The sequence below is a fragment of the Cydia fagiglandana genome, chromosome 1 (assembly GCF_963556715.1).
Source record: "Cydia fagiglandana chromosome 1, ilCydFagi1.1, whole genome shotgun sequence".
Lineage (NCBI taxonomy): Eukaryota > Metazoa > Arthropoda > Insecta > Lepidoptera > Tortricidae > Cydia > Cydia fagiglandana.
The window spans coordinates 31,695,907-31,707,974 of record NC_085932.1 but is presented as its reverse complement, the minus strand read 5'-3'; positions in this window follow the sequence as shown (position 1 = coordinate 31,707,974).

The window sequence follows — 12,068 nt, the reverse complement described above, 5'->3', positions numbered from 1 at the left end:
TTCTTTATTTATTTATATGTCTCGTCGATCTATTTCATGATGACGGAGGGACAAACTGCTCAATTTATTTAACCCTTTTGACACTAAGTACTTATCTTAAATATCCTTTCCTGGGGTGGTATTCGACAAGCGACGTTTGACGTATCGTGTTGATCTCCCGTTGATGTGGGAAAAATCATAAGTTCTCGAATACGTACAATGTCAAAATTTGACATTAACAATCCACAGTTAGGGTGACAAGCAAACCAAACCGAACCACCCTTAGTTTAGAGTTGAGTTTTGGATGGTTTTGGTTGTACCAAATGATATTATCCACCGTTGATGGAATCAACACTCAGTATGCTTATGTTATACCATGTAGTTTCTCTGATCATGATGCCCAAATGCTAGAGTTGCCTGCGTCACTCAATCGAAAAGCTGAACCATGTAAATTTACACAAAAACGCATATTTTCTAAAAATGCCACAAGTAAATTTCAGCATGATCTCGAACTTATCGACTGGCACACAGCTTTTGCTAATAAAGATTGTAATAATAAAATAAACCAATTTTATGACATACTATTGCCACTGATCGAAAAATATTTTCCTTTAAAAAAGGTACAATCGCGAGAAAAACCTAATAAGTGGATAACCAAAGGCATAAGAAAATCTAGTCAAACAAAACGTAAGCTGCATAGTATAGCGCGCCACACTGCTGATGAATCCTTCCTGAAGTACTATAAACAATATAAAAATACATTCAAAACCGTCCTTACCCATGCCAAGAAAATGAACATGTATCGTACAATCAGTAACGCAAAAAATAAGGCCAAAACTGTATGGAATCTAGTTAAGGAAACTACAGGCAAATGTGTAAAGACCCTACCTAAAATAACTCTAAGACTAGATAACGGCATTACTAGCGATAAAAAAGCAATATCAAATGCGTTTAACAATTACTTTTTAAATGTAGGGATGTCATCGTGCAAAACAAAAAATAAGGAACATATAAAAGCTATGCACAAGCTAAAAGTATCTAACAGTAGTTCAATATTTTTGAGCCCGATAACAGAGTCGGAAATCATCCGAACAGTAAAAAATCTTAAAAATAGTAACTCTACTGGACCAGATAATTTAAATACTAGATTCTTAAAAGATAATATTCACTTATTGTGTTCCCCATTGTCCATAATATTTAATAGTTGTATAGAAAAAGGTATTTTTCCTGACCTGTTAAAAAAAGCTAAAGTAATAACCATACACAAAAAAGGAAGTCGCTCTGAACTAAATAATTATAGACCAATATCCCTGTTATGTGTCGTCTCAAAAATACTAGAGAAATGCTTAGCTGAGAGATTAGAAAAACACTTGACAAAACACAACATGTTAACTACACAGCAATATGGCTTTAGGAAAGGAAAAAATACTTCAAATGCTGTAATCAATTTAGTAACGGAAGTAATGTTTAATCTAAATAAAGGTTATAAGTGCGGCGGAGTATTCTGTGATCTGACAAAAGCATTCGACTGTGTCGATCACAGGATACTTCTCGACAAACTAGAATATTACGGAGTTCGTGGCTCTGCTCTGAATCTCTTTGAGTCATATTTAACTAACCGCACTCAATATGTAAAAATATCGTATGTAGATTCTGATAGCGTAGCTCGTTCTGAAGAAGCTGTAGTAAAATACGGGGTCCCTCAGGGCTCGGTACTAGGTCCATTATTATTTCTAATTTTCATAAACGATTTACCCCAATCTCTTACCTATGGAACACCTTATCTATACGCAGATGATACCAGTGTCATTTTGAATGCGACCACTACCCATGAGTTCAAAGTAATGATAAAAAAATGCTGGGAAGAAATCGAAAATTGGTTTACTGTCAATGGCCTTAGAATCAATCATGAGAAAAGTTATTACACTATATTTCGACGTAGCCCTAAAAGTACCGACTTCGACTGTGATGTACCAATACAGAAGGCCGAATGTATTAAATTTTTAGGGGTAGAACTCGATCCTTATCTGAGATGGAACAACCAGATAGATTCCATATGCAAAAGGCTGGCTAGTGCATGTTACTCCTTAAAATCACTTTCGAAAGTAGCCGATGTAACTATACTTAAATCTGTATACTTTTCCTACTTCGAGAGTATTATCAGATATTGTATAGAAGTATGGGGTAACGGAACGAACATAAACTCTATACTACTCTTGCAAAAAAAGGCACTACGAATTATTGTGGGATCTAAACACATACCAGTCACTCATCGTAATATGTTTATAGACCACAAAATATTTACAATTACGGCATTGTATTTATATCGAATATGCGTTTATATGTATGTCAATCAAAATAATTATAGAAAGGCTGAAGAAACCCATCATTTTAATCTCAGAAACAAATCAAAAATTGTTCAAATTAAATCTAACTTTATCCATTTTAATAACAGCCTTAACAATATCGGAATTAAAATTTTTAATAAATTAAGTACCGACATAAAACAATGTAGTGACCTAAGAACATTTGACATAAAGGTAAGAGATTATTTCATAAATAGACCATTCTACACAATTGACGAATATTTTGCCAACGCACTTGATTAAAATTATTTTAGGAACTGTATTTGTAACTTCGTAGACTTTTTTATTTATTTTTAGATCATAACTTGACATTTATACAACATCCGACATTATTTTATACCTTCATTTATATTTTTAGCTAGATTTAAGATATTATGACTGTAATGGGGGTTCTTTTTATGAGTGGGGGTTTTATTGTTAAATTAATTATTAAGTAATTGTAGTTGTAATTATTATATAGTTTGGACTGTAATTTGTAAGCTTTATGTGTGTATGTGTAGTTTTAAATTTATTTTATATCGATTTTAATTTTAATGTATTTTCAATGTTTTTCTAATTTTGTGCCAATTAAATGATAAACATAATTGAAATTGTAATGGATAATAATTAATGTAAATATTGTAAATAATTGTATATACCTACCTTGTACCTATAAAACTGTATTTGCATGTACATGTACTTAACGCAAATAAATAAATACAATACAATACAATACAATACAATATGCAATAAAATCAACTGTTGATTTGACATGGATGTGAAATCTGACAGTTGTACGTGTCGAATTTGGCCCCTGGTTCCTGGGTAATGGTTTTGGTTGTCAAGCTCTAAACGCAACCTAACTACTTAACTACGTTCAGTAATATAATGTACGAGTAATGATAAATGAACCTTTCAGGAGTCCAAGGCTCGTTCCCAGGGAATGAGAATAAGTCGTATTGCGAAAGTTTCGGTGTCGCTGAATATTGGATATTTAGGAGGGTTATTATAAGCATCAGTTTATATTACAAAGGCGTCAGTGTGTGTAAATTTACCCCCAAGAGTTTCCAGGAGAAATGGGACATTTATGTAACTGGTGGTTAGCGGTAGGGGGTCCACTCGCGTGCGCAAAAAGAGGTTGAGAATGTGATGTATGTTGATCCGCGCACCCCGCACTCTGCCACCCGACCGCTCTACGTAGTCATGAGGAGGGAAGAGTAAGTCCGTAATTTCAGGCACGGTTCCGCGAATGGGAAAACATTATACATATTAGTTAATAGTTACATTATACATATGTAGTTATATAGGCCAGACAAATTAGATAAAAGCGTTTTGAGGAATTAATTCCCAGCAAGCTGGAAATTATGTTAATAACTTTCATTTGGTCCCTAATTGCGTATATAAATTCGAGTTTGCTCCCATCCCAGGAGGTGTGGATAAATTTTGGGAGCCTTGGGAGATACATTTTACCTTGCATTGACAAAACCACTCGATGTAGAAGGAACCCATTATCAATTACAATGTCACTACCAGCAAGGTTGTGGTGGATTAGACACTGATGAATATGGCTATAACGCCCTACTTTCGTATAGTATGAGGCTTGTCGTAGTAGTGACAGAAGCGTGTTTGCATACTTTAGTGCGCGGGCGCGCATCACTCCTCGCCCGCGGCGTCTTAGTCCGGTAGCAATAACTTTTGAAGTTATAAGATTATTAATGTTGCTTATTTTTTACATATAGTTTCCAGACCACATACTAAACCTAATAATAATAATTTGTGTCATCCTAGGTATTTGCTTAGGTAGAAATTTAGGAATTTCTTTTTTTAAACAGCATTCGGTAAAAACAATATTCGAGATGAAATTCTTTGTTTCCCTGTAAAAGCGAAGTGGCTTCCGACATACACACGCATTTTGTGTCATTTTCATCCACGGGTATAATGACATTTAATAAATACCTAATAGTGAACCTAAAATGCCTAAAATAAAATTATAGTCGGTAAGTGAAGTGTTGTACTTCACAGGATATTATAATATGTTATTCAAACAAATGTGTGTCAAATTCATCCACCGCTTTTATTTTTAATATTTTTTTTTCTTATAAAAATCAAGTATCTGCCACAAAATAAAATTCATGTTATTAAGTTTACGTCTACATTATTATAATGCCACATCGAGACAACATTCATAATTTGGGTCATTTTCAACCACGGTTTTTTACTATTTGGCAAAATAAAACTTTGCATGAACGGCGTACGCGGGGAAGGCTACCTACGCGGGTAGGGTGCTTGTTAGATGAACATTATGGCTTCTCTATCCGATGGGCCAACGCCGGCCACTCCAAGGAACGCAGCCATGCGGTAGAATGAGATAGCAATATCACTTGCTCCCTCTAACGCATAAATGCGTCCCTCGGAGTGGCCGGCATTGGCCCATCGTGTAGAGGAGCCATTACAGTGTATTTATTTCATTCGGAGGCATCTTTTCATAGGCTCCTCATACTGACCAACATTCGTGAAGTTCGCAATCAAAAGGTACCACTTTATCCTTGCCATAAGGACTCTCTGACAGGTTATTTGTATAAAGATACAATAAAGTTTCGTCTTTATGGTAAACGACAAAGTGGTCCCTACCTTTTGAATGAGAATGTCACATCAGCGACTTTTAAAAATAACTTTTATACGATATTTAGAACACTTTTTAAGATTATTTTAAGACGCAATGTATTGCTAATTTTGTGATGTATAAAGCCTGGCAAGCAACGTCAATTATAATGATGATGATGTACATTGAATACAAGACTTCATAAATTATAAAAGTTATTGAAAAAAAAAGTATGTTCGTTTGAGGAGCAGAATATAATTGTTGTAATTATTTTGGTGATATTACGGGCTCCACCGGGTTGGTATAATTATGAGAAAAAATGTTGGCTTGCGATTATCGTTAGCCACGCCCCCCACAACATAGCATGAATTGAATGCAATGAAAATATTTGCACTTGCATGTGCAACTATAATATGTACCTAGTTGATACATAATATAAAGACTGATTTTATTAATTTTAGTAATATATATTATTACGATACCTTTTGGTTCAATTGGCGTAAAGGACAAAATGCTACTTTTCAGGAGACGCGAAAAACTGCATTTTTTTTAAATGTTTATAATATATTTTTGTGGTTTATCGAGCTATGTTTTTGATGTGTATTGGAAAAGTACTCAAAATGTTAGTCTCTTTACCCTTAATTAGCAATCATATCTATAAATTAAATACGAAAGAAGTTAATTTCTTTTAAAATTGGTCTAAAACACTATGAATGTCCTTTACACCCATGAAATTTTTGATAATTTAGTGAATCTTGTTTATTAGGGGGACGTAAGAGACGTTATCAGACTATTTCATTCCAAATTCGGGGTGTATTAGTTACCAGTCACGTTACACATGTTAACTTTTCTCAGCATAATTTACTGTTACGAAGCTTAAAAATGTATCAAACGGTAGTTCATTATGCCAGGTATATCCCGATAAGAGTTATAATAGTATAGTATCTAAAATCCTAAGAACTTTGTTTATTAAAATTTTCATACATAGGAATTTTACATCTTAAAAATAATTACACAGTAACTATTAGTCAAACCCGTTCTTTATCGCTTCCGGTGCAAAAGTGCCCATAATACTCACGGCATTACCCCGCTGGATGGCTATGGACAGCCTCTGCACCAGAAAAGATTCAGAGTGGGGATCCTCTCCCTTTTGCCTATGTCACGCACAAATTGTTTCGCGTCAGCACCCCAGCAGCCCGCAGTTTCCTCCGCAAAAGGGACGAAAATAAAGGGCAAGTAAAATAATATCAATATGTAGTATAATATGTCCTTTACGACCATATTGACCATACGAGATACGATATGAAAAATCATCAAGACAAATGAAGGGCTTAAAGGACGACAAAACACATGTAAGTCATTTACAACAATATTTATAGCGGTAACCTTTACGATAATATCCATATTTCTAATTTATAACTGGTAATTTACCATTGAGATAAGCTGTTTTTGCAAGCTCATAGTGCAAAAATTGGGTCGAAAAGGCAACTTTTTAAGAGATATCGAACGAAAGCGCTTGGAATTCTGAACAAAACTGTATATAACTACTACCGTAGGCTCAAAGGGCGTAAGGGACAAAATTGCGAAAATGCAGTTATACTCAGTATTTTTTTTTCTATCGAATAGTATTATTTAACGTCTCGATAACTTGAAAAAAATGTCCGTTAAGCACTATGAAAAATCAATGCTTGAACACAATTTTCCAACGCATTTGGCCGTATCTGCCAATTCAAAAAAAATTTGTGAGACATTTTGGCGTAACTCCCAACTTTGTGTACGATTTGCGTGGATGTCTTTTGCATCAGAAATTTTATTAAATAAATATGTGGTAATTTTTTGTCCGTTACGCCTCTTTGCGCTTTTTGAGTGCTAAATGTACGTTACGCCCACAACTAATGGATGTTTACACGAGTGTTATTGTTGTTTTTTTGTGTTTAAGTGGGATGAGCTAGTTATACTTTCCTTGTGAATTTTTTAGCAATGAGCTATAAATAAAGCAATGAGCACATGAGCAGGTAATGTAGGTACTTGCATTACCTGCTCATGTGCTCATTGCTTTATTTATAGGGTTACTAAATTTTGACAATTTAAACTGAACTAGTGGGTACTTTTTCATCAGTTTTATGAAAATAATAAAACATGACTATATTCAAATGATAATTATGGCGTTTAATTAGGGTAAGACTGATAACTTTTAGTTTTGTTTGTGACAGGGTCATTGGTAATACCTATTGATTAAAACGTATCATTAATACTTTTTTGTTTAAACCCTAATTTACAGGATTACCCTTATGAAAGTTACTGTTTAGTTAAATTAACGTTTGCATTTAAATCCATAGAAGTACGTAAGCCTGGCCTTTTTCTACTCTAATGTAATGTCATAAATATGCGATCATATTCATTAAGTTTTACTGAATAGGCATATGAAATTTCTAAACTACTATTGTACCTAATAGTATTTTAGTATGTAAAAGTAAAATTTATAATCTAATTAACATTACAAACAGAAATAACGCATAATACTTTCTATAGTTAAATTAATTTGTTAGAAATTGTTGTATATCAATATATACATCAATGGTAGGACAGCAGTGATTCTGTTGAAGTAATATACCTAAACAAATAAATAGAACATTGTTTTAGTGGCTAAGAAAACGACCTTTTCCACGTTTAAGTATTCAAAATAACAAAAATGTGGAAAAACTTAACAGTGAATACTACATCTCTATATTTTTTCGGAACAAAAATGTAAATTATAGTAAGTACTTAGAAGTATAGTGTTCCCTAAATGCAAGTAGTAGCAATATTGGCAATATTGCAACGAAATTATTGGATTTACGCCAAATGGTACTAAAACAGTTTAAAGTTTAGTACATTACGCCCTTTTTTCTAATAAGATAAACAATAAAGAAGAGACGTAAGGGACGCCCTTCTTAAAAACAGTCGTGTTTTTTGGCGTAACGGACATGCTATTTTCGTTAATAAGCATTGTATTGTAAGTTCAAGAAATCAGTTTAAAAGACCTCAAAAAGTTAGGAATAAGCCACATACAGGCATTAGTTTATTCAAACAAACAAAGAAGGTCTCATTTTTTTCCTCAAACAAAACTGTTTTTTGGCTCTCCTGAAAAATCGCGTTTTGTCAGTTAAGCCCTTTGAGCCTACGGTAGTCGATATAACTCATTTTCACCAAAATGTCCTTTACGCCAATTGAACCCAAAGGTAATTATTATCCAAGAAGCTTGAACTATCAAAAGTGTTGGTAATTATTATTGAGGGTAAATGTATAATAATTATACTTCAATTTAATTTGTTCAAATACTTCATAGTAGCCTAGCTCTTGTCGGTGGAATATTCGCCATTCCGTTCTTTTCTCTGCCACTGTTTTGAGCTCCTGATGCGTCACGTCACTACATTAATTTTCTCTTTGGCCTGGTCAATATATGCACGTCTCGGTCTTCCTCTGCCTCTCTGTTCTTCTATTCTGCCTTCAATTATAGAGTTTATGTAAGTATCGTGACGTATCATGTGCCCCAACATGTTTCCCCTTCGGTTTTCAATTGTTTTTAGCAGAGATCTCTTCTCACCTACCAAATTAAATAAATTTAAAATACTTGAAGTAATATAAACAAATAAAAAAAAACATTGTTTTTGTGGCTAAGAAAACGACCTTTTCCACGTTTAAGTATCCAAAATAACAAAAATGGGGAAAATTGACAGTGAATACATCTCTATAATTTTTCGGAAAAAAAATGTAAAGTATAGTACTAGAAGTATAGTGTTCCCTAAATGCAAGTTGCCAATATTGCAAAGAAGAGGCGTAAGGGACGCCTTTTTAAAAATAGTCGTGTTTTTTGGCGTAACGGACATGCTATTTTCGTAAATAAGCATTGTATTCAAGAAATCAGTTTAAAAGACCTCAAAAAATTAGGAATAAGCCACATACAGGCATCAGTTAATTCAAACAAACAAAAGTGTCTGATTTTTTTCTCAAAACAAAACTGATTTTTGGCTCTCCTGGAAAATCGCGTTTTGTCAGTTAAGCCCTTTGAGGCTACGGTAGTGGATATAACTTATTTTCGCCAAAATGTCCTTTACGCCAATTGAACCCAAAGGTATTATCCAAGAAGCTTGAACTATCAAAAGTGTTGGTAATTATTATTTAAGGTAAATGTATTCAAAACATAAGAATAAACAGGCTTTAAATAACCTCAATACGTGTAATTAATAATATCTATTGTAAAAAAATGCTAAGAACAAAAAAATACGTTAAAAAAATAATGTGCATAATTTACGTTAAGTATGGAAAGACTGGTTTGTGCTATTTATAATGAAAAAAAAAAATGTTTATATTAAAATTTATTTGTCCATATAATTAAGATATATTGAAGTTAGACTTGATTAGATAATTAGATATAGAAATCAAAATATTAATAACATTAATATAAATTAAATTCAAGAAGTAATATTTTTATCAAAGAATGAAAGTTACCTCAAGTCACGGCATTAATAAGCAAATTTTACTCAAGTGGTACCTTTTCCCTGTCATTGTCACAAGTATATGATGCGTAACCGTGAACACTAAAGTTTGTAAATTGCGAACTCTTTCTCTTTTACTCCAATTAGACGTAATAAAAGTGACAGAGAAAGATGTCCGCAATTTGCGAATTGCGATGTTCGCGGTAGGCTCTCAGGATGGATATGTCGCATATTTGTTAATCAACATTACGTAACGAATGTCAAAGAGGAATTTCACATTGTCAATGTGTATAGATATAAACAGACCTTAATTCTCTTTCTTACTTACACACTTACATTTATTTTGGTAAATGGTGACATAATGTACAATATCTATAAGTTCTCTTTGTAGTAGTATAACTTTGCATAGGTTGCGTTAATTTGGTGCGCAGGCGAAGTAAACATGCGTTGCGTACGCAACGTGTGGTTTTTAGAGAGAGGCCCTTACCCGCCGTCACGCCAAGGTCACGCCGCGCCCGCCGCGCCCGCTCCCCGTGCACGGCCCGCGTTGCCCGTGAAGAGCTACCCGCTAACGTCGTATGAACGCGAACATTATTTTTGTATTACATATTTGTTTATGCAATGGATGAAACTGACACAAATTCATATTTCTTATCTATCCCGCCTTTTATATTAATAAGGTGTGAACTCTAGTAACCTTAATATTCTTTTGTTATGGTAATAGCCTGTTAGAACAAAATTATCAAAAATCTTATGAAGCTGTGCCTCAATAAGACACAAAAACATGTAATGTACATATTGATACGATTAAATGCGACGTCAGCAATTTATTTTAACTTTAATTATTTTTTGAGTCATTTTGAATAGTATGACATAGTATCCGATTGCAATGGACGTAATTGACACAAACTATGTTTTCACATTAAAAAAACTATCCTAAATGCGACACAGTTACATGTTTTCTCTCGAATATTATTTTCTCCAAAATAATTCAAAATAAAAATAATTACCACAAATTATTAAATAACTTAAAAAGCAAATAATATCTGTGACACAAAACAAAATGTAAGATTAACAACTTAAAACAGCATTCGTAAGCGAAAAAAAATTTGATTTTAATATTACTTTAAGTTAGGGCTCAAAATATAGCCAGCGCTGCAGGACTATCTCTCGTACATGCTAATTTATGGAAATACCCATCGATTTTCCTTTTTCTGCAGACAGTGATTTAAAAGTCAAAAGTGAGGTGACGCGCGCGTCTAGAAACTCACTTTTGTGGGTTTTCAGTTGCAGTTAGAGGTTTTGAGGTCATTTCGACTATAACGCTGTGCTTAGGTCAGACCAAACTGAAAAGTCTGATAAAAAGTAACCTAAACTAAATCAATGCATATTTATATAATATTTCACCAAAAAGTTAATTAAATTACTAAACGTCCACTTAAGTTTTTCGTCAGTCAAAACTTCTGAATTCTGCAATACTAGTTTCTAAGTTAGTCCTAGAGTCTAGGGGTTCCCAAACTGGGCGCCGTATTAGACAGGAGTGGGGCGCCGTGAGGCCCGTGAGGCAATCTTCCACAACATGTTAATTACCTATCTATTTTTAGGGTTCCGTACCCAAAGGGTAAAACGGGACCCTATTACTAAGACTTCGCTGTCCGTCCGTCCGTCCGTCCGTCCGTCCGTCCGTCTGTCACCAGGCTGTATCTCACGAACCGTGATAGCTAGACAGTTGAAATTTTCACAGATGATGTATTTCTGTTGCCGCTATAAGAAAAAATACTAAAAACAGAATAAAATAAAGATTTAAATGGGGCTCCCATACAACAAACGTGATTTTTGACCAAAGTTAAGCAACGTCGGGAGTGGTCAGTACTTGGATGGGTGACCGTTTTATTTTTGCTTTTTTTTGGTTTTTTTTGCATTATGGTACGGAACCCTTCGTGCGCGAGTCCGACTCGCACTTTCCCGGTTTTTTCGAATCACCTAGCCAGCTAGGCGGCGCCCTACCTAGGTGCCCGCCGCGCCGCGGACTGCATAAGATTGCAGGGAGCCCCTGTAGACAACACAGAGAGATTTGAAGACGTTGCATTGTTCAAAGCAATGATAATAATTTTCATCGTTAGATTCAACACATCAACAGAGCACATATTAATTAGGCAGTTGTCAGGGAGCACTGCACCATAATAACATCATGTGTAGCGTGTAGCTGTGTAGCGTCGCATGCGGCCGAGGTCGTTGACCCGCTGATAACGATGCCCATGGCTCCCATGGAATAGGATGTTCGCACGTGGATGATAAGGGGAGGAACTGTGGAAGCTCTCCACGGAGATAAAGGGACGGGGATGCCTACGGAATTCACTTTATAAATGCGTTATAATACCTATATGCGTGTTTAAATTGAGAAATAATAAGATTTGTTCTACTATTTATAACGTTCATGTTCACCCATTGAGGTGATATTATTTATAATTTTAATTCACGAAGCCTAATTTACTAGAAAGAAAGAGGCTTCTAATTGTTAAAAATAACGAAATTGGTAGGCCCCGACCCGACCCCCGACTTGGGTTTTAGAATAACGATCAAGCAGACACACCGAAACACATGTTGAATTTCTGTAGCTAGATAATAATATTGTGTTTATATGTATTTTTATGTGCTTTTGTA